We start from the raw sequence: 23,190 nt of genomic DNA, 5'->3' as shown, positions 1-23,190 counted from the left end.
CCTTCAAGCCCATCACAATTTTCTCTAACTTTCCATCTCTCTTGCACATCATATTAAAATAATTGCAGTGATATATATCTCTGGCATCTAGAGATGGATTGAGGGAAGCTAAGGTTTTTGTGTGTGTGTGTGGACTTCCTTACTTGTGGAGAAGATTGTGTTATTTATAGGTCTTATTAATCCTCCTTTATGCAAAATTCTATAGGAAATACAAAGATAAAGAAAACGTAGTTATCCTGACTTAAAGAGATCTTGACCTTCCCCCCTAGACCTTTCTGTCGGTCATTCACTCTAGTTTCTGCCATCACAAAGGATCCTGCCATATCTAATAGTCCAGCCGGTCTGACCAGGTTGCTCTTCTATAAAGGTTCCACATGTTTATGTATGGAATTTCTTCCTCACTACAATCCTCACTCTTCAGCACAGGTACTCATCTAGGAAACTCCCTGCTGCTGACCAAGAGCCAGCATAAATGTCTCCTTTTCTATGACAGCTTTATAGGAGAATTCTACTTTTGTACTTACCACACACGTCTGCCTTAGTTTGGGCTACTTTAACAGAATACCGTAAGCTGGATGGCTTATCAATAATCGAAATTTATTTCTCACAGTTCTGGAGGGTGCTAAGTCCAAGATTAAGGCACCAACGGATTTGGTGTCCGGTGAGAGCCCACTTTGGGATTCATAGATGGCAGTCTTCTCTCTGTGTCCTCACGTGGTAGAAAAGGTGGAGGGTTTTCTGGGGTCCCTTTATAAGGGCACTGATCACATTCACGAGGGCTCCTCACTCATGATCTAATCACATCCCAAAGGCCTGTCTCCTAACACCATCACATTGGGGGTTAGGATTTCAGCATATGATTTGGGGGTGGGACACAACCATTCAGTTCACAACACTGTCAAAACAGTTATAAAAAATATTTATCTCCCTTCCGTGGCTATGAACATTTATCTTTATAACCTGAATACCTAGTAAAATGTTAGGCGCCAGATGGGTACTTAATATTTTTTTGGAGGTGCCTCAGTGGCTCAGTCAGTTAAGCGTCCAACTCAATTTCAGCTCAGGTCATGATCTCACAGTTTGTGAGATCGAGCCAGGTGTCAGGCTCTGTGCTGACAGCTCAGAGCCTGCTTGGGATTCTCCCTTTCCGTCTCTTTCTCTCTTTCTCTCTTTGCCCCTCCCCTGCTCTCGAGCGCTCTTTCTCTCTCAAGATAAATAAATAAACTTTTTTTTTAATGTTTACTCATTTTTGAGACAGAGACAGAGCGTGAGCAGGGTGGGGGGCGGGGCAGAGAGAAAGAGGGAGACACAGAATCTGAAACAGGCTCCAGGCTCTGAGCTGTCAGCACAGAGCCCCACTCCGGACTTGAACCCACAAACTGTGAGATCATGACCTGAGCCGAAGTCAGATGCTTAACCCACTGAGCCACCCAGGTGCCCCAAGATAAATAAACAAACTTTAAATATTTTTGTTTATTTATGCTTTGCCATCTTTTGAAGATAATTAAATATGGCTTACAGTGATAGATGCAGTGCAACAGGAAAAAGAAAAAAAGTAAAGGGAAAAATGTCTGCTGAATTTAACAGATCAAAAATAATTTGCAATATATACATATTATATATTATAATAATTTATAACAGATATGAAAAAAATAATTTATGTTTAGGAATTTGGGAGTGGCACATTATTCCAGTTTTAGAATCAATAAAAAAATTATAATTCAAAAAAATACCTTCCTGGAAAATTTAACCCTATATATTTTATGTGGAATATAAAAAGTCTATTTAAACTTTGGATCATTGGAAGAAAGAAAGGGAATTCTTTGATTGTCATAAAAGATTATTCTATGCTTGAGCCATCAGTCTCCATTTTTGCTATTCACATCTAAGCTTTGACATTTTAATTCAACAGCTACACCATTGAATTGTGTCTATTATCACCAAAAAATGATTCTCTACATTCATGTAAGAAACCATTGGTCAATACAGGGGCAGCTCTGGCCAGAGTAGGAAAGTAGGCACAGTTTGTTCTGATGTTCCCTTCTCTTCCGTATCAGGGATTTTTTCAGGCTACCAATAAATAAGCACAAATAATTTTGTAGAGACAACTTAAGAGAAAAGTAATTAAAAGCAAGTAACTAAGAAGGGAATGAAGAAAAATCGATAAATGTAATTATATAAGAAAAACAAGTAAGTCTCAGAGAGGGTACCACAATTAAATACAGTATTAAACATTAAGCTTCCTGATAGCCACAGCAAAAAACAAAACATAGGGGGAAAGGGTGAATAAGTAAACAAAGTACAAGATCATTAAAATAAGCACTTACAGAACTCTGAGAATTTACCTCCTGAATCTTCATAATATTGGCGATATTTTCTTTAGAAGGAATAAAAACTTCCTTTGGCCATTTCTATCAGTCTAATTCTTCATTCAGTTTCACACACATATATTCTCTGACCTTTCTTATCTTTCTATATGCTGTTTCCTCTGAGTTTAATACCCTTCTCTCTTTAACTCTGCCTCGATTACTCCTTATTGATCCTATAGTGCCAATCACTGCAGGAAACCTTTCCCTACCCATCTCCCTCCCTGGTTGTTCACAGGGATGCTGAGGTCTCTCTATGTCTCTGTATCTGTCTCTGTGTCCCTGTGCCTGTCTGTCTGTCTGTCTCTCTCTCTCTCTCTCTCTCTCTCTCTCTCTCTCTCACACACACACACACACACACACACACACACACACACACACCTCTGTTAAGTATCCCTTCTCATGTTATCATAGCACCTTGGGCATACTTCTGTCCTAACACTTACAGATCAGATGTTAAATAGAGAAGTAGTTAAGAATGAACAGGAAAAAGTTGACTATTGCTTGTGGCATTTAGTCCTTGTAATGCTCCTCCCAGTGGCCCTTAGATTCTTTATTTCTACAGTGAAGAATAGATTGAATCCGTGGATCTTTAAAGATCTCTTCCAGCCCAATATTAAATGATGGCTTTTTGCTTTATTTAAAGGGACCAAGTATATTAAAGTAGCAGTAAGGAAGCTAATAGAAATAATAACATCAAGACAAAAGCAGACACAAACAAAACAACAACCATGACCCATTGCATCTATGACCACAAGAGCCACAGACATCTGGCCTATGTAACAACAAGATTTTTCATGCTCTAAGATTAAATGAATTATTTAAAGTGCCTAACACAGTGCTTGTTAGTTCTTTATATCTTTCTTATTCTCTGCCAGATAGGATTAGCTGAGTTTAAGTGGAATAGGGATCGCATGAAAGGCATCGAGAAGCCTTACTAAATAGGAAAGACACCCAAAAAAGTAAGGTTAAAAATTAAAAAAATGTATTATTTTACATTTGCACAGCACTCTATACCTTTAAAAGTACTCTGATATAAATCATGTGCTTTTGTTTTAACCATGAAATATGGGTATCTTTTTTTAATTCCTTTAATGTCGGTATTTCCTGAAGAACATTACATTGACTTATTGTTGAAACAGTAGTATATAGATCATATAGCCTTGGGAATTAATTAACATATTGTGCTATGCAACTTTCAGGATGAAATTGAGTAATAGAAAGCCAAAGGAAAGAGGAGTGTGCCATTATTTTCTACTTTGCTAAAAACATAAAAATAGTTGGACTGTTAATAAGCTTTAATTTAATCATTTAATTATAGAGTAAATATAGAGTAGAGCAATCACAAACACAATTTGATATTTATTTTCGTAGTAGCAAACTTTCTCATTTATTTATCTTCTTTTACCAAAATAAGCTTTCAGATAGAATATTTTACAGTATCTTTTCACCTTTGAAGTTGTTTTTTTTTTAATAAATACATATTTACAGCAGGCTTGAATTTTTATGTACACAAAAATGGCAGAAACAACTTAGCCCCATTGTCAAGTCTACTCCAGTTAATAAAAACAGGTGGCAAAAACAGGGGAAATACAGTCTTTCAAAATACAATTTTAAAAAACTAAAATAAGATACTGCATGTTGGTTTTAGATAACTTTTGGTAGTAAAACTAGAGGCATAGTTGTTTAGATTTACACTGTTCTCTCCTCCATTGAGATTTATTTAATGATACAATAATGATTAAGTCACTTGCCATTTATAGTCTTGACAACACATAATTTTCTAGAAATTTCATTAAAGTACGTGCACATCATATTAGAGGAAACAGCAAATTAATCGAAGTTTTTAGATGTAATTTATTTATTAGCAAAAGACACTCAATAGTGAGAAAATCTAATTATCTAAATCTAGCAGAGGTTAAATAGAACACAAATGTGTTTACTTTTAAAGTTGAACAATATAATCAATTTAAACTATAAAAATACGGTGTAATAAGCTTTAAAAAATCTCTTTCACGTTCTTTGTTTAGCCTCCAGATCCCCTAAATCACAGCAATAATTTTATCCACAGATAAAATAAAATTTTGCAAAATATGAACATTATGTGCTTTCATCCTATGTTTTTAACTCAGAGCATAGGGAAGAGAGAATTCTGCCCCAGGTTGGGATAGGGGCACTGTGAGTCTTGAGAAAACACTTGAGTACCTCTGGGCTTACACTGACCCCTAGGCTGAGGAGGTCTTTACCCTATCAATCAGAATTTTTTTGTGGGGGGAGCCAAATTTTACGAGTAGGTAGGGACACCATGTGAAAGGTCAATGTTCATGTCCAGTATGTTTTCCTGTCTCTCTTCCATTTCTTGGTTTCATTATGGCCTGTGTGGTAAGAAAGCCAAGGCCTGGTCCTTTTACCCACATGTGAAGGAGGCTGGCCTTTTCTGTCTGTTCTTTCAGTTACAGTTGTGCAATACATTTTAAAATATTGCTTGAGGGGCGCCTGGGTGGCGCAGTCGGTTGAGCGTCCGACTTCAGCCAGGTCACGATCTCGCGGTCCGTGAGTTCGAGCCCCGCTTCGGGCTCTGGGCTGATGGCTCAGAGCCTGGAGCCTGTTTCTGATTCTGTGTCTTCCTCTCTCTCTGCCTCTCCCCCGTTCATGCTCTGTCTCTCTCTGTCCCAAAAATAAATAAACGTTGAAAAAAAAAAATTAAAAAAAAAAAAAAAATAAAATAAAATATTGCTTGAATCTAAGATTAAAATTTTATTTTTTCATTTTATTTCCTAAAATAGAGCAGTGACCTACTTTTGGCTTAAAAAATAACGTTGTACAAGGTGTAAACATTAAAATATGCTCAAATATTTTTGCTTTATCATTTACACAGAGTAAATCTCTATGTAGCAATTGAGCATTAAAAAGTCAGGGGGTGCCTGGGTGGCTCAGTCAGTTAAAAGTGTGACTTGGGCTCAGGTCATGATCTCATGGTTCGTGAGTTCGAGCCCTGCATCAGACAGCTCAGACCCTGGAGCCTGCTTCAGATTCTGTGTCTTCCCCTCTCTCTGCCCCTCCCTTGCTTGCACTCTGTCTCTCTCTCAAAAATAAATATTAAATGGGGCACGTGGGTGGCTCAGTTGGTTAAGCATCTGACTTTGGCTCAGGTCATGCTCTTGAGGTTCATGAGTTAGGGCCCCATGTCAGGCTATGTGCTGTCAGCTCAGAGCCTGGAGCCTACTTCAGATTCTGTGTCTCCCTTTCTCTCTGTACCGCACCCCCCCCCCCGCCCCCCACCCATGCTCTGGCTGTCTCTGCCTCTATCTCTCAAAAATAAATAAACATTTAAAATTATTTTAAAAATAAACATTAAAAAATTACAAAAAATTATAACAATCATTATATCAGAAGACACCAAATTATCTACTATTGCCTTAAAAGTCTACTGTACAATGGAAAAAGTAGATCTATATTTTTTCCACGTTAATATTATCTCTTGTGCCATAAAAATTGCTCAATTCCAGGAAAAAAAGTAAAATCTCATTTCACTTGTAAACAAATATTTGTTGTATTTTTAGAGAAAAAAATATACAGTTAGCTAAAAATAATGCTATCATTACTTTAACTTCTTCGATCACTACAATAAATAGAAAAGTGATTTTTTTTACTTGTTCCACTTCCCCTTTATGAATCCCTTGAAACCAGAAGTTACATATTTCTCATTTTTAATCTCTAGTGTCAATCACAGTGTCAAAAATCATATATTAAGTATTTTCTGGATAGATGGATGGAGGAATGGGACAGATGGAATGGATGGATAGGATAATGGCGTAGATACACAGATAAAACTGATGGATAGACGGGATGGATGGATAGATGGATGGAATGGGTGGATGGGATAGATGGAATGAATAGAAGGAATGAATGGATAGTTGAATAGTTCAGAAGTTTAGGAGTTAGGTATGTCAAGGTCCAAGAATACTGCACTGTGTCAGTTAATTTAACACACGTTTATAGCTCACCTCTAGATGCCAAATATGTGATGGGTGGTCAGGCTCAGAGTAATGTAAAGGACAGAGATGGACAATTAAAAGTAATAATATCATAAGTACAGGAACAGAAGTAAGTAATAAGTCCTTAGAAGAAAAAGGGATTTACAAAAAGCATTGTGATTGATCTGGATCTGTTGAAGGTGATCTTTACCAGTATGACCCAAAACACTGCATGAGGAAAACACATATGCACTATATTAGCTCACTGGGAAGAGCCCATTAGATGAACAAAAGTGGTAGAGAAAAGGGAATTCCAGAAAGAAGAAAACAGGACATGCCAAGGTACAAGAGATATAAAACTTCATGGTATGGCCGAGAAGCTGCAAGTAATTTAGTATGGCCTAAATTTATAGCAAAATAACACACTGAGGGACACCTGGGTGGCTCAGCCAGTTGAGTGTCTGACTCGTGCTTTCAGCTCAGGTCACGATCTCATGGTTGTGGGATGGAGCCCCACCTCAGGCTCTGCGCTGTCAGATTCTCGGATTCTGTGCACTGTGCAGATTCTGCACTCAGATTCTCTCTCTCCCTGTCTCTCTGCCCCTCCCCACCTCTCTTTTGCACATGTGTGCACGTGCTCACTCTCTCTAAAAATAAATAAATAAACATTAAAAAATAACACACTGAGTCATTTATTTTGATGGTATAAATTCACCTCTTATGGCATAATACAATGTATTTCCAATTTATGCCTCATATAGCCCGAGTTATTATTTATCTTTTATTCCTCAACTCTGTATTTTGAAAGGAATATTCTCTGATGACCCATACCATTGAAAAAAATAAAATAATCTGACTTCTTTAAAAAATTATTTTAATGTTTATTTTATTTTTGAGACGGAGAGAGACAGAGTGCAAGCGGGGGAGGGGCAGAGAGAGAGGGAGACACAGAATCTGAAGCAGGCTCCAGGCTCCCAGCCATCAGCACAGAGCCCCACGCGAGGCTCGGCTCGAACTCACAAACCGTGAGATCGTGACCTGAGCTGAAGTCAGACGCTCAACCGACTGAGCCACTCAGGCGCCCCAAAATAACCTGACTTCTTAAAGTGAACTCTAACTGATGTCAACAGTCATTATCTTTTCCATAGTTAAGGGTAAAAAGCCTTACTAAAAAACTTGGAACCATTAAGACTCTAATTCAAATATTAGAAGGAAATAAAGGTATTAGAGAATCAATCTCAGAGTTTATTATTTTCCCAAGATTTTATACTTTAGTGGATCAACTCAAATTAAAATATTGAGCATAAACAGTAGAATATCAAATAATACCTAGGAAAATAAGAACTGTGGCAATAGAAATAATAGTATGCACTAATTGCCAATATGCTCCTTAAAGTGTATGAGGTAGATACTATTAGTAGCTTTTAACAAGGAGAAAACTAAACCTCAAAGAGGTTGAATAATTTCCACACACTCACACATCTAATAATTGCTAGAGTCAGGACCTAAATCCAGGTCTTGATGACACTGCTGTATTACTACTTAAATTCAGAAACTCTGGTCGTCATGTGTAACGATCTATTTGAAAGGAGTGGAGTAACAAGAAATTGGTTTGGACTAGGGCAAGGAATAAACAAAAATCACATTATTAGTAAAAATTCATATTTGGATTTTTCAAGAGCATAATATAGTACATTATAGAGTATATAGGTTATTAATACAACTCAAGAGCAAAGAGATTTTATACCAGCTATTCTACTTATTTTTGATGTCCATAGAATTAATGATGAAGCTCAAGCCCAGTTCCAGTGTAAAGAAAATGTTGCTCACTTGAGAAGAAATGTTCTTTATTTTTTTTAAGTTTCTCATTTTTTAAAGTAACTAAATAGTGCTATGGTAGAAATTCTGCACTTAGAATAATCTACATTTTCGTTGTTGTTGTTTCTAGTATTTCCTTTAATAGTCATTCATATTTACCAAAGTTCTTTTTTTTTTTTTTTTTTTAATTCTAGCCCGAAAGTTGAAAAAAAAAAAAAAAGTGTACTCCAGGGGACTGGTGTGTGGCATTAGTAGTGGAAATTAGATAGATCCCAAGAGGTAAGTAAATATAGTTAAAATAGTCAGGAACATAAAGTCTTATCTTTAATCTCCAGGAGTAAGAGGCGGGTAAAAAAAAAAAAAAAAAAAAAAGGCAGCCAAATTGTGTCTCCTACTGCTAATAAGAAAGTCGGAAAGGAGGAGAATGTGAAGGGATAAAAGTCTGCCTGTCAATGACTAATTAGTAAGATACATACAAAGGCACCTGCAGAAATGGACTATCTTTCTTACACACTACCAAAAACATGTTCTTTAACTATTATAAATTAGGGGCACCTCGTTTACTTGGTTGGCAGAGCCGGGTACTCTTGATACCGGGATTGTGAGTTCGAGTCCCACCTTGGGCACAGTGATTGCTTAAAAAATAAATAAATAAAATATTACAAATTAAAGATCCCCTTCATAGTAGCAACAAGAACTGTAAAATATTGAGGTGAAAATGCAATAAGAGATGTATAAAAACCATGTAAAAAATAAAACTTTTACAAATATATTAACACCCAACTAAATTTGAGACATACCATTTTTCTAAATAGGAAGACTCAAAAAAGCAAAGCAATTCTAATCCAAATCCCCTCAGAATTAAAAAAAAAAAATCTTGATTACCTTATCATAAAAATTACACAGAAAAAAACATTTATAAACATGATTAGCTTTTGAAATGCCTGGCTGGCTCAGTTGGTAGAGCATGGAACTGTTAATCTCAGGGTGGTGAGTTCAAGCCCCATGTTGGGGTTAGAGTTTACTTAAACAACAAACAACATTATTAGCTTTTAAAACTAATAGCAATAGGAGGTGACTGGGTGGCTCAAAACATACTATACCACTAGAATAAAACAGGAAGATATTGATTAGTCTTAGACTAAATAAATAGATCGAGGAAAAGAAGAGTTTAGCAGGAAAATTCTGAAGCAAATTTCTACAATTCTACAGGGTTCCTCAGAGATTCCCCAACAGGATTAAGCCTCAATTGTCTGCAGTAGTAACTCATTTTTATTGGCTTTCTTCTCTTTCCCATGTCATTTTTCTTCACTCCTTTACCTCCCTATTAAAATACCTGTTGTGATATGGTGATTTATGATAGGAACTATATATTTGGTATTCATTCCTATTCCTGGCACAAAGTCCTAAATCCTTGGACTTTCCTAAGTGATAAAAGAGATAAAGGTATCATCTGTTATTCATAACAAGCCCTTTTTAACCACACTTGAGTTTATGTTAATTAGGTGATTTTTGGAAAGTACCTAGGTGACCACAGGATGGGGGCTAGTTGCCAGAGGAACCAACCATATGATCAGAGGATTGGAAATTTTACCCTCATCTCTCAACCTCTGGGGAGGCGCTAGGGGCTGGAAATCGAATTAATCACCAATGGCATGTGACTTAATCAATCACACATATGTGATGAAGCCTCCAGGAAATCCCTAAAGGACCTGGGTCACAAAGCATCTGGGTTGGTAAACAATGGGAAATGCCAGGAGAGTGGTGTGCCTTGAAACGGCATGGAAGCCACACACCCTTTCTCCCATACTGTGCCCTATGCGTCTCTTCCACCTACCTGCTCCTGAGTTGTATCCTTTGTAATGAACTGGTAATCTAATAAGCATATTGCTTTCTTGAGTTCTGTGAGCCGTTCTAGCAGATTATCAAACCTGATGAGGGGGTTATGGGAACCTCTGATTTATACCCAGTCATCCATCCAGTAAGAAACCCAGGTGACAACCTAGACTTGTGATTGGCATCTGAAGTGGGGCAGCAATCTTGTGAGATGGAACCCGTAACTTGTGGGATCTGATGCTATCTCCAGGTAGTGTCAGAACTGAATTGAACTATAGGACACCCATCTGGTGCAGAGAATTGAAGAATTGCTTAGCATGGGAACCCCCCCCCCCCCACACACACACACACCTGGAGTACAAAAGTATTCAGTGAGCAGTGAGTAAGGAAAACAAGGAGTTTTCTCATTATACCTATACTCAAGTTATTTTCTGAGTTGGCTTTTGGAGGAACTCAAACAAAGATAAGAGATGCCTAAGTGTTTATTCCACATGCTATTATATAATGTTAATTTTTCACAGTGACAACATATTCATGCAGGACTTGTGTCATTCAAAAAGTATAAGAAAAATATATTAGCTTGGCCAAATCACACCTATGAATTTGGAATGTTGTTTTAGGGTTTTACATATTGTTTTACTAAGGGAAGACCTTGTGAATGGTAACCAATGTCTTTATACCCATCCAAACCTCTCAAAATTTAGAACTAGAGTCCTACAAATATTTCCAACTCATTTGGCTCTTCACCTTCCACATTTAGAGCCTAATGATGTAGAGTCACAGAAAAAGATTTCTGAAGTGGAATTTTATAGTTTTATAAGTCTATAAAAATCTGCCAATTAAAAATCTGCCATGCCTGGGGTACCAGGGTGGCTCAGGCGGTTAAGCATCTGATTTCAGCTCAGGTCATAATCTCGTGGTCTGTGAGTTAGAGCTCCATGTCAGGCCCTGTGCTGACAGCTCGGAGCCTGGAGCCTGCTTTGGATTCTGTGTCTCCCTCTCTCTCTGCCCCTCCCTACTCATGTTCTGTCTCTCTCTATCTCTCAAAAATAAATATTTAAAACAATTAAAAGAATCTGCTATCCCTCACAATAAAGCATTAATGGTATTTATTTGCCTTCTATCTTAAAATGTTTAAAATCTCATGTACTATAATACCATAACTAGAGGACATCTACAAACATTATCTTTTAAGAACACTTGAGGGTTAACCACTAAAAAGAATATGGGTAAGTGTGAAGAGCTGGATGTGTAATCCAGCAAATGACCAGAGCATAATCTCAACAACTGGCTGAGCTCAAGAAATACCATTTGTTTCTATTCTAAACTGAGAAATGTTTTTCAAATAAGAAGCAAGAAGTTGAGTGCCTAGTCTAAAAAGGAACACAAGTTTAGGAACAGAAAGAGGGTGGTCTAAAAGGGATATGGCACCATGCAGAAAGGCTGGAGTTAAAAGTGAAACTCGAGGTATTACACGGTCAATTACTTGAGACACTAGTATACTCCGTGTGCTTGGATAAAACACACAAACCCCAGTGGGTCAGCAAATGGATAGCTTTCAACCCAGTTGATGCCGATGGGAAAGTAGAAAAGGGAGATTGATTAAATGATACACAACATAACCACAGAATGGTGGAATTATGAGTAATGGAAGAATGGTCTTCAGTAAACACTCATGTCAGAAACTGACTACTCATCAAACTTCATAGATCCTTATAAAACTACCATAATAGAAAAAAAAAAAAAAAAAATAGAAGGTGCCTAAAAGGGGCTGCAGCAGGCATCGTTCTATAATTGAAGAATTGTTTAGCCTGGACCTGTTCAGTAGCAAAAAGCAATAAATGTAGCCATAACAATGGAAAACCATGGGGCGCCTGGGTGGCGCAGTCGGTTAAGCGTCCGACTTCAGCCAGGTCACGATCTCGCGGTCCGTGAGTTCGAGCCCCGCGTCGGGCTCTGGGCTGATGGCTCGGAGCCTGGAGCCTGTTTCCGATTCTGTGTCTCCCTCTCTCTCTGCCCCTCCCCCGTTCATGCTCTCTCTCTGTCCCAAAATAAATAAAAAAACGTTGAAAAAAAAAATTAAAAAAAAAAACAATGGAAAACCATAAAGACATGTCATAACCAATGTCTTCATATCCTTCTAAATCTAAATCTTAGTGGAGTGGAAGCAGTAATTAAGGCCAGAACTTCATAGTATGCTAGAACTATGTGTGATTCCTTCATCGGTATGAACTCCATTATTCTCAATTATATCTTTAGAACATCCCAAATCAAAATTGCCCCTTTGATTAGTAATGGTAAGCATCTGACACGCCAGGAATCAACAGACAATTAGTAGCCAAGATTCTAGTGCTCAGGATACTAGATACCTATACGTGGTAGTTAGCATAGTATATAAAAGGCCCCTAAACTGGGAAGTCAGAGCATGTGCTAAAAGAAAACAAAGGTTTGGAATAGTGAGGAAGGACTCTGAATCAGGCTTAGCTGTGTCATGTGTCTGTTAGTTCAGAATAATAAGGAAAGAATACTTTCTCTATCAAAAAAAAGTAGAAATAATTCTTCTGCTGATATACATACTTAAAATGATGTAATTTGAAACATGTGGGAAAGCCTAGTATAATGCATTCTGGCACCTTTCAAGAGACCTCTGGAAGGAGCATTGAGTCAGCAACTTCAGGTCAAAAGCCAGATGACATGAAGCCCAAAAGAAAGATCTTTGGAGCCTCGCTAGTTTCTTAATGATCTATTGCTGTATAACAAACTTAATAGCTCAAAATGACAACCATTTTATTTGCTCATAATTCTGTGGGTCAGAAATTTGAGGTGGGTTCAGTGGTTCTTCTGATGATCTCACCCATTCTGCTGATGGTCACTCATTGCATTCTGAGGCTATTAGGAATGCATGATCAAAGCTGGCCTTCCTCAAAAGTCTGGTGGTTGGTAATGCTTTGGACCACGGTCTCCATGTGGTTTCTTATCCTTCCGGAGACTGGCTTTGTTACACAGATGGCAGTATCCCAAGAGGACAAGAGCAGAATCTCTTGAAGCCTATACTTACACGTACAAGCCCTACCATGTTACTTCAACTTCATTCTATGGGTAAAGCAAGTCACAAGGCCAGCTCAGATTCAAGGGTGTGGAGAAAGGATTTTATGTCTTGATGAGAGAAGTAGCTAAGTCACTGCTGTGAAGAAACCCTTGTATACAGATGGGAGGAATCATTGCAGATGTCTTTATAAACAATTACTGCAACTAGAAAAATGCCTTTCTCCTTTAGGAGCTGGGACAGAAGCTGAAAAGGCCATGAAAGGCTTCCACACAAGAGGCCACCCAGTATATTTACAGTGGGATCTTAGAAGCAGACTGGACCACTGAGTGTCTAAATAGTAAAAGCATTAGGGGAAACAGTAAGACAAATTGAAGCTCTTTTTAGTCAACAAAATATTGGCAATCTTTAAATAATCTAGGACATCCATAGTTAACAATCAGATCACTTCCCAAATATTTACTTCATCTGAAACACTTTTCTGCCAGATCTTCAGATGGCTGACCTATTCACATTATTTGAGAATCAGCTCAAATTAGCTTCTTCAGGCACCCACCCTAACTAAAGTTAACCTTCCACATTTCACCTTCACATCTTCTCCATGGCAATATCACTAACTGAAATTACTTTAATATTTGTTTACTTATATATGTGATCTGTTTCCCACAAGAATATAGGCTCCATGAGATTTGAGATTCTTTTAATTTGTTTAGCATAGTAATGTCAGCAACTGATGAGTGCTTGAAAAGGCAGTAAGAGGAAGAGAAGATTTTGGTAATGATTTCTCCACTTATATCCCAAGTTTGGCCCAAGTCTTAACCTCTGCTATAAAGCACAAAGTAGATAATACCATCTCACCATCCTTGGTCTTGTCGTGTACTAAGTTTTTCCTTACTTAGTAGCCTGCTTGGACTTCCCATTTGTGTTACAGATTCTAGTCTTTGGAATGCATCTAATTAATCTCAATTTCTTTCATTTGTAAACATGAGAAAATACTTACCTTGCTTATTATATAAATTAAATGAGGTTCCACTTGTAAAGTGTATAATACGGTACCTGGTATAGAATAAATGCTTCATAAATGGTAGTTAACGTTATTATTATCCACAGTTCAGTTGTGAATAGCGGCTGGAACACATCTCCAGCCCAATCAATATTCTAGTCATTTTTTGGTTTTATTTATTTTTTTAGTTTTTAAAAAAATATTTACTTATTTTTGAGAGAGAGAGAGAGAGAGAGGGAGAGGGAGAGAGAGCGAGAGAGAGAGAGAGAGAGAGAGAGAGAGAGAGAGAATGAGTGGGGGAGGGGCAGAAGGGGAGGGGGACACAAAATCTGAAGCAAGCTCCGACTCTGAGCTGTCAACCCAGAGCCCAGCGCAGGGCTTGAACTCACAAGCTGTGAGATCATGACCTGAGCTGAAGCCGGACGCTTAACCAGTTTAGCCACCCAGGCGTTCCTGTACTTTGGTTTTAAATTACCATTCCAGTCTTCTATTTCTGGATGATTCTCTAACTCCTCAGAAAGTCCTAGAAACAGTCTGATCATTGATTTTACAATTTTACAATGTCCAAAAAGAAATACAACACTACTAGCATTCACAGAGTCAGAATAACTAAGAGTATCAGCTAAGACGTTCTTTTACATACGGTCACTGATGCTGTTGCCTGCCTAGCAGTCTTTCCAGTTTCCTTCATCTTCTGCTAGTCTAACCATCTCTCTCCCCCTTCTCCACAAAACCTAGGGGCTCCTTCATCGAGGCTTATGTTGCTCATCCAAGGAGGTGATCTCTCCACTTTCTCTATTCCTTACAATGTCATATTACAGCAGTGAATTACTGCCATTAATAATGACTTTTTGAAGACTACCCATGCCCTGGACATTTTATTATCTTACTGTTATTAATGTTATTGTAATGATTTCCAGTCACATTTTGTAGTCACAGCATGAAATCCTTTTCATTAAGCTACACTTGCATTAATGTAACAGCTGAACCATTCTGAATCTGAAAAGCCTGCTGTGTTTATCCTAGGAGGGTGTTTTCCTTAGAAATAAGAATATTGGTTTGTTCAAATCACAGGCTCCTTCTCATCCTTGTGTTAAAATACTTCCTGTTTATTTTTCTTGAAATGTTAGGTACCATTCCACTGGTGAGGATACCATGTGATTATATTCTTGTCACCTTTCTCACCATTGATTGGTCCCTTCAAAACTCCTAAAGCATTATCTTGAACTCATTGGGCCATTTCACTACTTTCATGTCTAATAATGATTTTTCTTTACATTTCTCAACTATTCTCAAAGTCTCTTTTTCCTCTTTATTCATCCCTATAAAGGGGCAATTAATGAACAGTTAGGTTCCGTTATGGCACTTAGCTGACATAAACAGCTAGTGGTAGGTTTAATGACTTAAACCCAGTCTTCTTGATTCTCCCCATAGGGCACAAAAAACCACCCTAAAGAAGAGAGATGTGACCTTGTTGGCTATCTCAGAGGAAAGCTCCACTAAACTAAGAAAAATGAGGTCTAGCTGTTAACAAAATAAATTTTTATCTTTTCTTCCCTTCATAAAAAGTCTGACGTAGGGATTTTTGGGTATATGTAATGATGATGTACCACAATGGTCAATGAGAAACCCCTACCAATGATACCACAGTTTTTAACATTGCAGAAATTATGTAACTTTGGTGCGTTAATGCAAAACGAGATCTGTTCTGAAACTTGGGACTTTTTTTTTTTTTGCCCCTAGCAAAGTGTCATCCTTGGGACAGCTGACCTCCTAGAGAGAGGTCACTCTGCCAGTTTCAAGGACTTGTCAATGGGCTGTGGGCAGCAAGGGAATTTAATTTTTCATTTCCCTTAGTTTCCCATATCACCATGGCAAGCACTTAAACCCCTTTCCTTGGTTCTTGGGTAGCCAGGAGTGTCTGAGGAATATCACACATATTTCACCTTGGGGTGGGGGTGTGTGTGCTGTTAGCCTATACTTTGCCCTATACAAAAGAGTTTTTAAAACTCAGGAGTATGGAACTATGTGACTATGTGACATGCCTCTCATTGGAATTCTTTTTGGTATAATACAGGTGTGAGGGGCAGCATCTAAGTCTCTTTTTCATCCAGATATGGGATTATTTTGCCTACTGGCCATATCTTATGCAAGAAAAACACCATTTTAATGATAAATTCTAAAAAAGAATAAAAAAATGAAATTGGCTACAGACTTATCTGAGGGATGCAAAAAGATTTCTAAAAAAGGCCCATTTGTTCAGTTGAGCATTTTGCTGGCTTTGCACAGACCAAGATTTATCTCAATCTGACTTTGACAGTAGGAGACACAGAGAGCTAAATGACTCTCCACTAAAGAGTGGGAGGAACTGAAGTTTTATTCCTCAGAGGAGAGGACAGAAAGGTAAGAAGAGTAAGAAAAGTACAGGAGGCTGACATCAAGTTGAGTTGTTTTCTGTTGCTGCGATGTATGAATCTCTGCATATTACCACCTTCAGCAAAGTCATCTCTACATATACATGCCTCTGTGGATGTTCTCAGTGGCTACTGGGATGAAGACCAAAATCTACAACTGGGTTAACATGATATGAAACAGGTAACATGAGCAGAAAGGTGCATGATCTATAAACTAGACTAAGTAAATGGGAGTAAGAGCTCCAAGCCAGAAACGATTAGACATCACAAGACTTCAGGGAATACAGATACATCTTGAGGAAAAATTTGAACATCTACAATCCACAGGATGATGGCAGAAAGTCACTCTCATCAATGTCTTAGCTGGCCTTAGAGAACAAAGACAATATCTGGGTTAACACAAGGTTTGTTTGACAATTTCATTAAAGAAAAAATATTAAGTATTGCTTATAATCTGAATTATTCTTAAATTGAGTTCCAAAAATAATAAGGTCCATACACATAAGAGAATGTCAATAAAGCATTAACCACCTTCTTTTATCTTTTTATCCTTGAAGCTAAATAGCTCTTGGAAGATATTTAAAGAAAGTATGTCCAAGAAAACTTCAAAATACTAAGGATTTAGGCATATTAATGGATAATTTTATCAGTTATATCAGAAACTTCACCATGCCCTGGCAATCCTTTTACTTGTTCTTGGCAAGTTTATATTTTCACTCCTTACAGCTGTTTCCAAATCTTCACTGCTCCCTTCAAGCCCCCGTCTTGGTTCCCTACTATTTACACTTACTTTCTGCAGGTGACTTTGCTTCCTGATTAATAAACTTGAAGCCATCAGATATTTCCCTAAACTTTTTTCCCAGCCCTACACGTATACCTGTGTCTACAAAGATCTAATTTAATCTTAGAGGAGCCCACTCTCCTATTCCAGACCTTGCTGACTTTTCTCTTTCTACTACACACAAACTTCCTTTCTCTACTAACAACATGTTCTCAGACTATAATCAATTTTTTCATACTAAAAAACAAAGTCCTTTGACTCCTATTCCCTCAAACCCATCCACTATCTATTTTCCCTTCTCATGAAAACTTCTGGTGAGTACAGTCTTTATTTTCTCACAGCACTTACTCTCAATCCAACAAATTATCTTAGCAACTACTATGTGTCAGGCACGGTGCTGTGTGCAACAATTACAGAATTTCTCTACCCTCCCGTTCCACTGAAGCTGTACTAGCAGATTACCAAGACCTCCTTATTGCCAGATCCAAGGGGTATGTTTCTTGACCTCTCTAAAACATCTGATAATCTGATAATTGTTCATTCTTAACCTTCTCAAAATTCTTATAAACTGTGACAACTCATTCTCCTCTTTTACTTCTTTGACAGTTTCTTTTCTTGTACATTCTTAGTGGAAAAATCTACAGAAAGGGTAAAGTGAAAATCACTATAGGAGAAAATTATTCTGCCAAATTGTCTTCACGACATTATTCCCAGCACTTAGAAGAGTCTCCAACTGAACCACCCAGGCACCCCATAATATATTTTCAATACATGCAAACACTCTATGTCTTTTGATCGGAGAATTTAGTCCATTTATATTTTAAGTTATTACTAATAGGTATGCTTGTTGCTATTCTGTTAGTTGATTTTTCACTGTTTTTTTGGTTCCTCTCTGTTCCTTTTTCCTCTTGCTCTCTTCCTTTGTAAATTGATGGTTTTCTTTAGGGGTATGCTCATATTCCTTTCTCTTTCTTTTTTGTGTATTTACTATAGGTTTTTGCTTTGTGCTTACCATGAGGTTACATATAACAACTTATAACAGTCTATTTTGAGTTGATAAAGCTCAACATTCTTACTCTCCACACACACATTTTAGGTGTTTGATGTCACATTCTACATCTTTTAATCTTCTGTATCCTTTAACTTATTAATTATTTTAATCATAGCTATTTTTATTACTTTTGTCTCATAACATCTATACTAGCTTTATAAATAATCCACTACCTTTACTATATATTTACTACATAGTACATACTATGTATGTATAGTGTATATATAATGTATGTATAAATGCATTTTTGACTTACAATATTTTCAATTTACAATGGGATGTAACACTACTGTAAATTGAGGAAGATCTGTAATGTGTCTTTTTTTTTTTTTTTCAACGTTTATTTATTTTTGGGACAGAGAGAGACAGAGCATGAACGGGGGAGGAGCAGAGAGAGAGGGAGACACAGAATCGGAAACAGGCTCCGGGCTCTGAGCCATCAGCCCAGAGCCTGATGCGGGGCTCGAACTCACGGACCGCGAGATCGTGACCTGGCTGAAGTCGGACGCTTAACCGACTGCGCCACCCAGGCGCCCCTGTAATGTGTCTTAATGTGGGTCTCTTGGAGTTCACCTTTATTTAGAACGCTCTGGGCTTCCTGGACCTGGATATCTATTTCCTTCCCCAAGTCAGGGAAATTTTCAGCCATTATGTCTTTGAATGAGACTCCTTCCCCTTCTCTCCCTCTCTTCTCCTTCTGGAAGTCCTATAAGGCAACTGTTAGTCTGTTTAGTGTTGTTCCACAAGTCCCTTAAACTATCTTCATGTTTGCATTCTTTTTATTTTTTGCTGCTCTGATTGGGTGAGTTCCACTGCCTTGTCTTCAAGTTGACGAATCATTTCTTCTGTTTCATCTAGTCTGTTATTGAACCCTTGTAGTGTACTTTTTAGTTCAATTGTTATATTCTTCAGCTCTGTGACGTCTATTTGGTACCTTATATTTTCCATCTCTTTGCTGAAGTTCTCATTAGGCTCATCCATTCTTCTCCCCAGTTTAATAAGTACCTTTATGACGATTACTTTGAACTCTTTATCGGGTAAGTTACTACAATTCTTCCAAAGACTTCAGAGGGCAAGCACAATTTTCATGCTTACCCTCTGTCCTGATTCAGAGTGCCAGTCTTTTGGGTGGAGCTTTACATGCATCTGGTGCCTGGACTTTGCAACTGATGCCCAGGAGATGCCCCTTTGATTGCCTGCCTTTGGTGGTCAGAGGGCTTTACACCCTTGGGTCACATAGGATTGTAGCAAAATAAGGATAGTCCTTGGCAGGCTACCACTCCTAAGGCACCACACAGATAGCAGACTGAGGCATACTCCCCAGTCTTTCTGTGAAGGAGGCCACTTTGCTTGTCCTGAAGCTTTGGACTGAGGAGCAGGCTTCAAGTTTGGCACACATTTAGTGGCTGACAGAGCTGCTCTCAAGGAACATAGGCTGTGGATGCCATCTTGGCACTTTTCCTCTGCCTTCCTTTATCTTGCCAGTATCTCTTAGAAACAAGTTTATATACTTGTCTGAAGCCCCGAGTTTTGTGACTGCCACCCAAAGGAGACTTCCAGATCATCTGGTTCTCACTAGAGAGCCAGATGGGGCTTACACTTGTGGCCCCTCAGGACTGTATATATTTGCATACTTTTATGCAAATAAAAGGTCCTTTCCTTGTTTTTTTTTTTTGCTTTTATTTGAGTTTTGTTTTGTTTTTATTTTGAGTTACTCCTTGTAATCTCTATACCCAATGTGGGGCTCAAAAACTCACAACCCTGAGATCAAGAGTCACATGCTTTATTAACTAAGCCAGCCAGTTGCCTCAATTAAGTTACTCCTTGGAGAAAAAGAACCATAATATTTTCTGTGATTATATACTAATGATCACAATCTAGTCAGAACTACAGCATAGTAAAAAGGTCCAGGTGGAAAAATCTGTAGCATTCACTCAGTACATACTATCCCAGTCAACCCTAAGTTCAGGCCACTTCCAGGGTTATCATCGATTTGTGTGTTTGATCTTTTCTTTCCTTAAAAAATTTTTTTAACTTTTTTTTTTTTCATTTTTTTGAGAGACAGAGAGAGACAGTGCATGAGTGGGGGAGGGGCAGAGAGAGGGAGACACAGAATCTGAAGCAAGCTCCAGACTCTGGACTGACAGCACAGAGCTCGCTGCAGGACTTGTACTCATGCACCATGAATGAGATCATGACCTGAGTGGAAGTCAGACGCTTAACTGACTGAACCACCCAGCTGCCCCTGATCTTTTCTTATAATTAGATTCAGGTTGTAAATCTTTTACAGAAATTCTAAAGAACTGGTATAGATGTGGAGAGTGGTATTTAAAATCAAAACCTAGGGGCACCTGGGTGGCGCAGTCGGTTAAACATCTGACTTCAGCCAGGTCACGATCTCGCGGTCCGTGAGTTCGAGCCCCGCGTCGGGCTCTGGGCTGATGGCTCAGAGCCTGGAGCCTGTTTCCGATTCTGTGTCTCCCTCTCTCTCTGCCCCTCGCCCGTTCATGCTCTGTCTCTCTCTGTCCCAAAAATAAATAAACGTTGAAAAAAAAAATTAAAATCAAAACCTAATGTAGATGTGCTCATTGCTACCAGCACTCATTGCTTTCAAAGACACACAGTGGAAAAGATTACTAGAAAAAGTTCTGCTTCCAGTAATAACAGAGTAGCATATATTGGACTAACCATTTTTCAGAATATAAATTTAAAGTCTGGACAAAATATTTTAAAAATGTGTTTTTAAAATATTTTTCTTAAAAAATAGAAGCCTCTGGGGAACAATGAAAAGGAGACAAGAACTAAAGGATTGTTGACCCTTGAAATTAGGGAAATGTACTGTGTGGCCTTTTGCCTGAGGGAAATTCCCAATTTGTGGAACATGGGGTAGCTAGAAGTGAAGTAGAAAGCTGTAGTCTTAGTAGTACAGGGAATCCTAAGACAAATGTAGAGCTGACACAATGGCTAGAAGCAAAAGGAGAACACTGAGAATAAAAGAGTCTGCAAATCTGCATAAAAATTCCATCCAACTCTGGATGATCCCAGAACTAGACTCATGTAATGGGAAACTACTGGATACAGTAGAAAACAACAGATGAAAGGCTAAGAGAATTTAGCATATTTCAGTCACTGTCCATCTAAGGGAGACAGAGTTCTGAGTTTGTATCTAGTCAAGTTAACTACTGCTAAAAACACTAACATTTTTCAGAGGAAGATAACAAAATCCAGTATTCCTACAATATTAAGTGTCCCTATAATGTCCAGTATATAAAAAAAATTATTAACATGTAGAGAAACAGAAAAATATGGCCTATAGACATATTAAAAAAATGATGAATAGAAACCAAGCCTGACTGGACTATATGTTGGAATTAGTATACAAGGATTTTGAAACAGCTATTCAAATTTAGTCTTAATGAACTACCTAAAGGACAGAGTAACTAGAGGGATGAAAACTATTTTTAGAAAAAGATCCAAATGGAAATTTCTGATCTAGAAAATATAATATAGATAAGATGAAAAATTCACTAAGATTTACAACAAATTGGAAATGGCATAAGATAATTAAATGACATTTCAAAGTGATGAAATAAAATTTTAACTATTATTTCTATATCTAATTATAGTACCTTCCAAAAATGAAGACAAAAAAAAAAAAAAAGACAATTTCAGATAAAACTGACAGAGGAAAGGGTAAGTGAAAGTGAAGCAGTCAATTAACTGAAATTTCAATAGAAAGTACCCAATCTAAATAACAGAAGGGGAAAAAAATGAAAAAAATAAGTAGACCCTTAGTAGAACTATGAGAAAATATTAAGTGATCTAACATACATACAATTGGAGTCATAGAAGGGGAAGGAAGAGAGTAAATAGAGGAAAAAAAATGTGAAGATTTAACAGGTGAAAATGTCCCAAGAAAGTATGAAGTACTTCATGCCATCATAAGAAAAATACAAAGAAAACCCCAACTAGGCATGTCATAGCTAAATTGCTGAAAAACAGATTTAAAGAGAAAATCTTAAAGAAGCCAGTAATAAAAAGACGTGTAAAATATAGCAGAAAAATGAAATAAGTGATAGATAATTTTTCATAACAAACTATGGCAGGATAAGAAAAATCAATGTACAGAAATTTGTTGCATTCCTATACAGTAATAATGAAGCAGCATAAGGTGAAATTAAGAAAATGATTCCATGTACAATTATACCAAAAACAATAAAATATCCAGGAATAAACTTAACCAAAGAGGTTAAAGAACTGTACTCTGAAAACTATAAAACATTAATGAAATAAATTCAAGATGATGCAAAGAAATGGAAAAACAATCCATGCTCATGAGTTGGAAGAACAATATTGTTAAAATGTCTATACTACCCAAAGCAATCTACAGATTTAATGCAATCCCTATCAAAATACCAACAGCATATTTCACAGAGCTATAACAAACAATCCTAACATTTGTAAAGAACCAAAAAAGACTTTGAATAGCCAAAGGAGTCTTCAAAAAGAAAAACAAAACTGGAGGCATCACAATTCTAGATTTCCAGTTATGCAGAGAAGTAGTAATTAAAATAGTAAAGTACTGGCATAAAAACACACACATAGATTAATATAGTAGAATATAAAACTCCGAAATAAACCCACAGTTATGTGGCCAGTTAATCTTTGACAAAAGAGGAATGCATATACAACAGGAAAAAGACAGTGTCTTCAACAAATGGTGTTGGGAACACTGGAAAGTGACATGCAAAAGAATAAAACTGGACCACTTTCTTTCACCATACACAAAAACAAACTCAAAATGGATTAAGGACCTAAATGTGAGACCTAAAACCATAAAAATCCTTGAAGAGAACATAGGCAGTAACGTCTTTAACATGGGCCATTAGCAACATTTT

At 37.5% G+C, this 23,190-nt stretch overlaps 1 protein-coding gene and 1 long non-coding RNA gene across 7 annotated transcripts in view; both read right to left on the bottom strand.

The window, feature by feature from the left end:
- LOC147579045 (uncharacterized) overlaps nucleotides 1–23,190 on the bottom strand; it is a 209,253-nt gene that overhangs the window by 118,107 nt on the left and 67,956 nt on the right. The gene's annotated exons all lie outside the window — the stretch shown is intronic.
- Nucleotides 19,927–21,514, bottom strand: LOC147579046 (uncharacterized). Its single transcript, XR_015253487.1, has 2 exons — nucleotides 20,863–21,514; nucleotides 19,927–20,633 (listed from the first exon to the last, which is right to left on the bottom strand). It is a non-coding gene; the product is annotated as an uncharacterized LOC147579046 (long non-coding RNA).

This window comes from Puma concolor, chromosome B4, assembly GCF_028749965.1.
Source record: "Puma concolor isolate L17-30 chromosome B4, mPumCon1.1.hap2, whole genome shotgun sequence".
In the NCBI taxonomy this organism is placed as follows: domain Eukaryota; kingdom Metazoa; phylum Chordata; class Mammalia; order Carnivora; family Felidae; genus Puma; species Puma concolor.
This window is presented reverse-complemented; position numbering and strand designations above follow the sequence as displayed.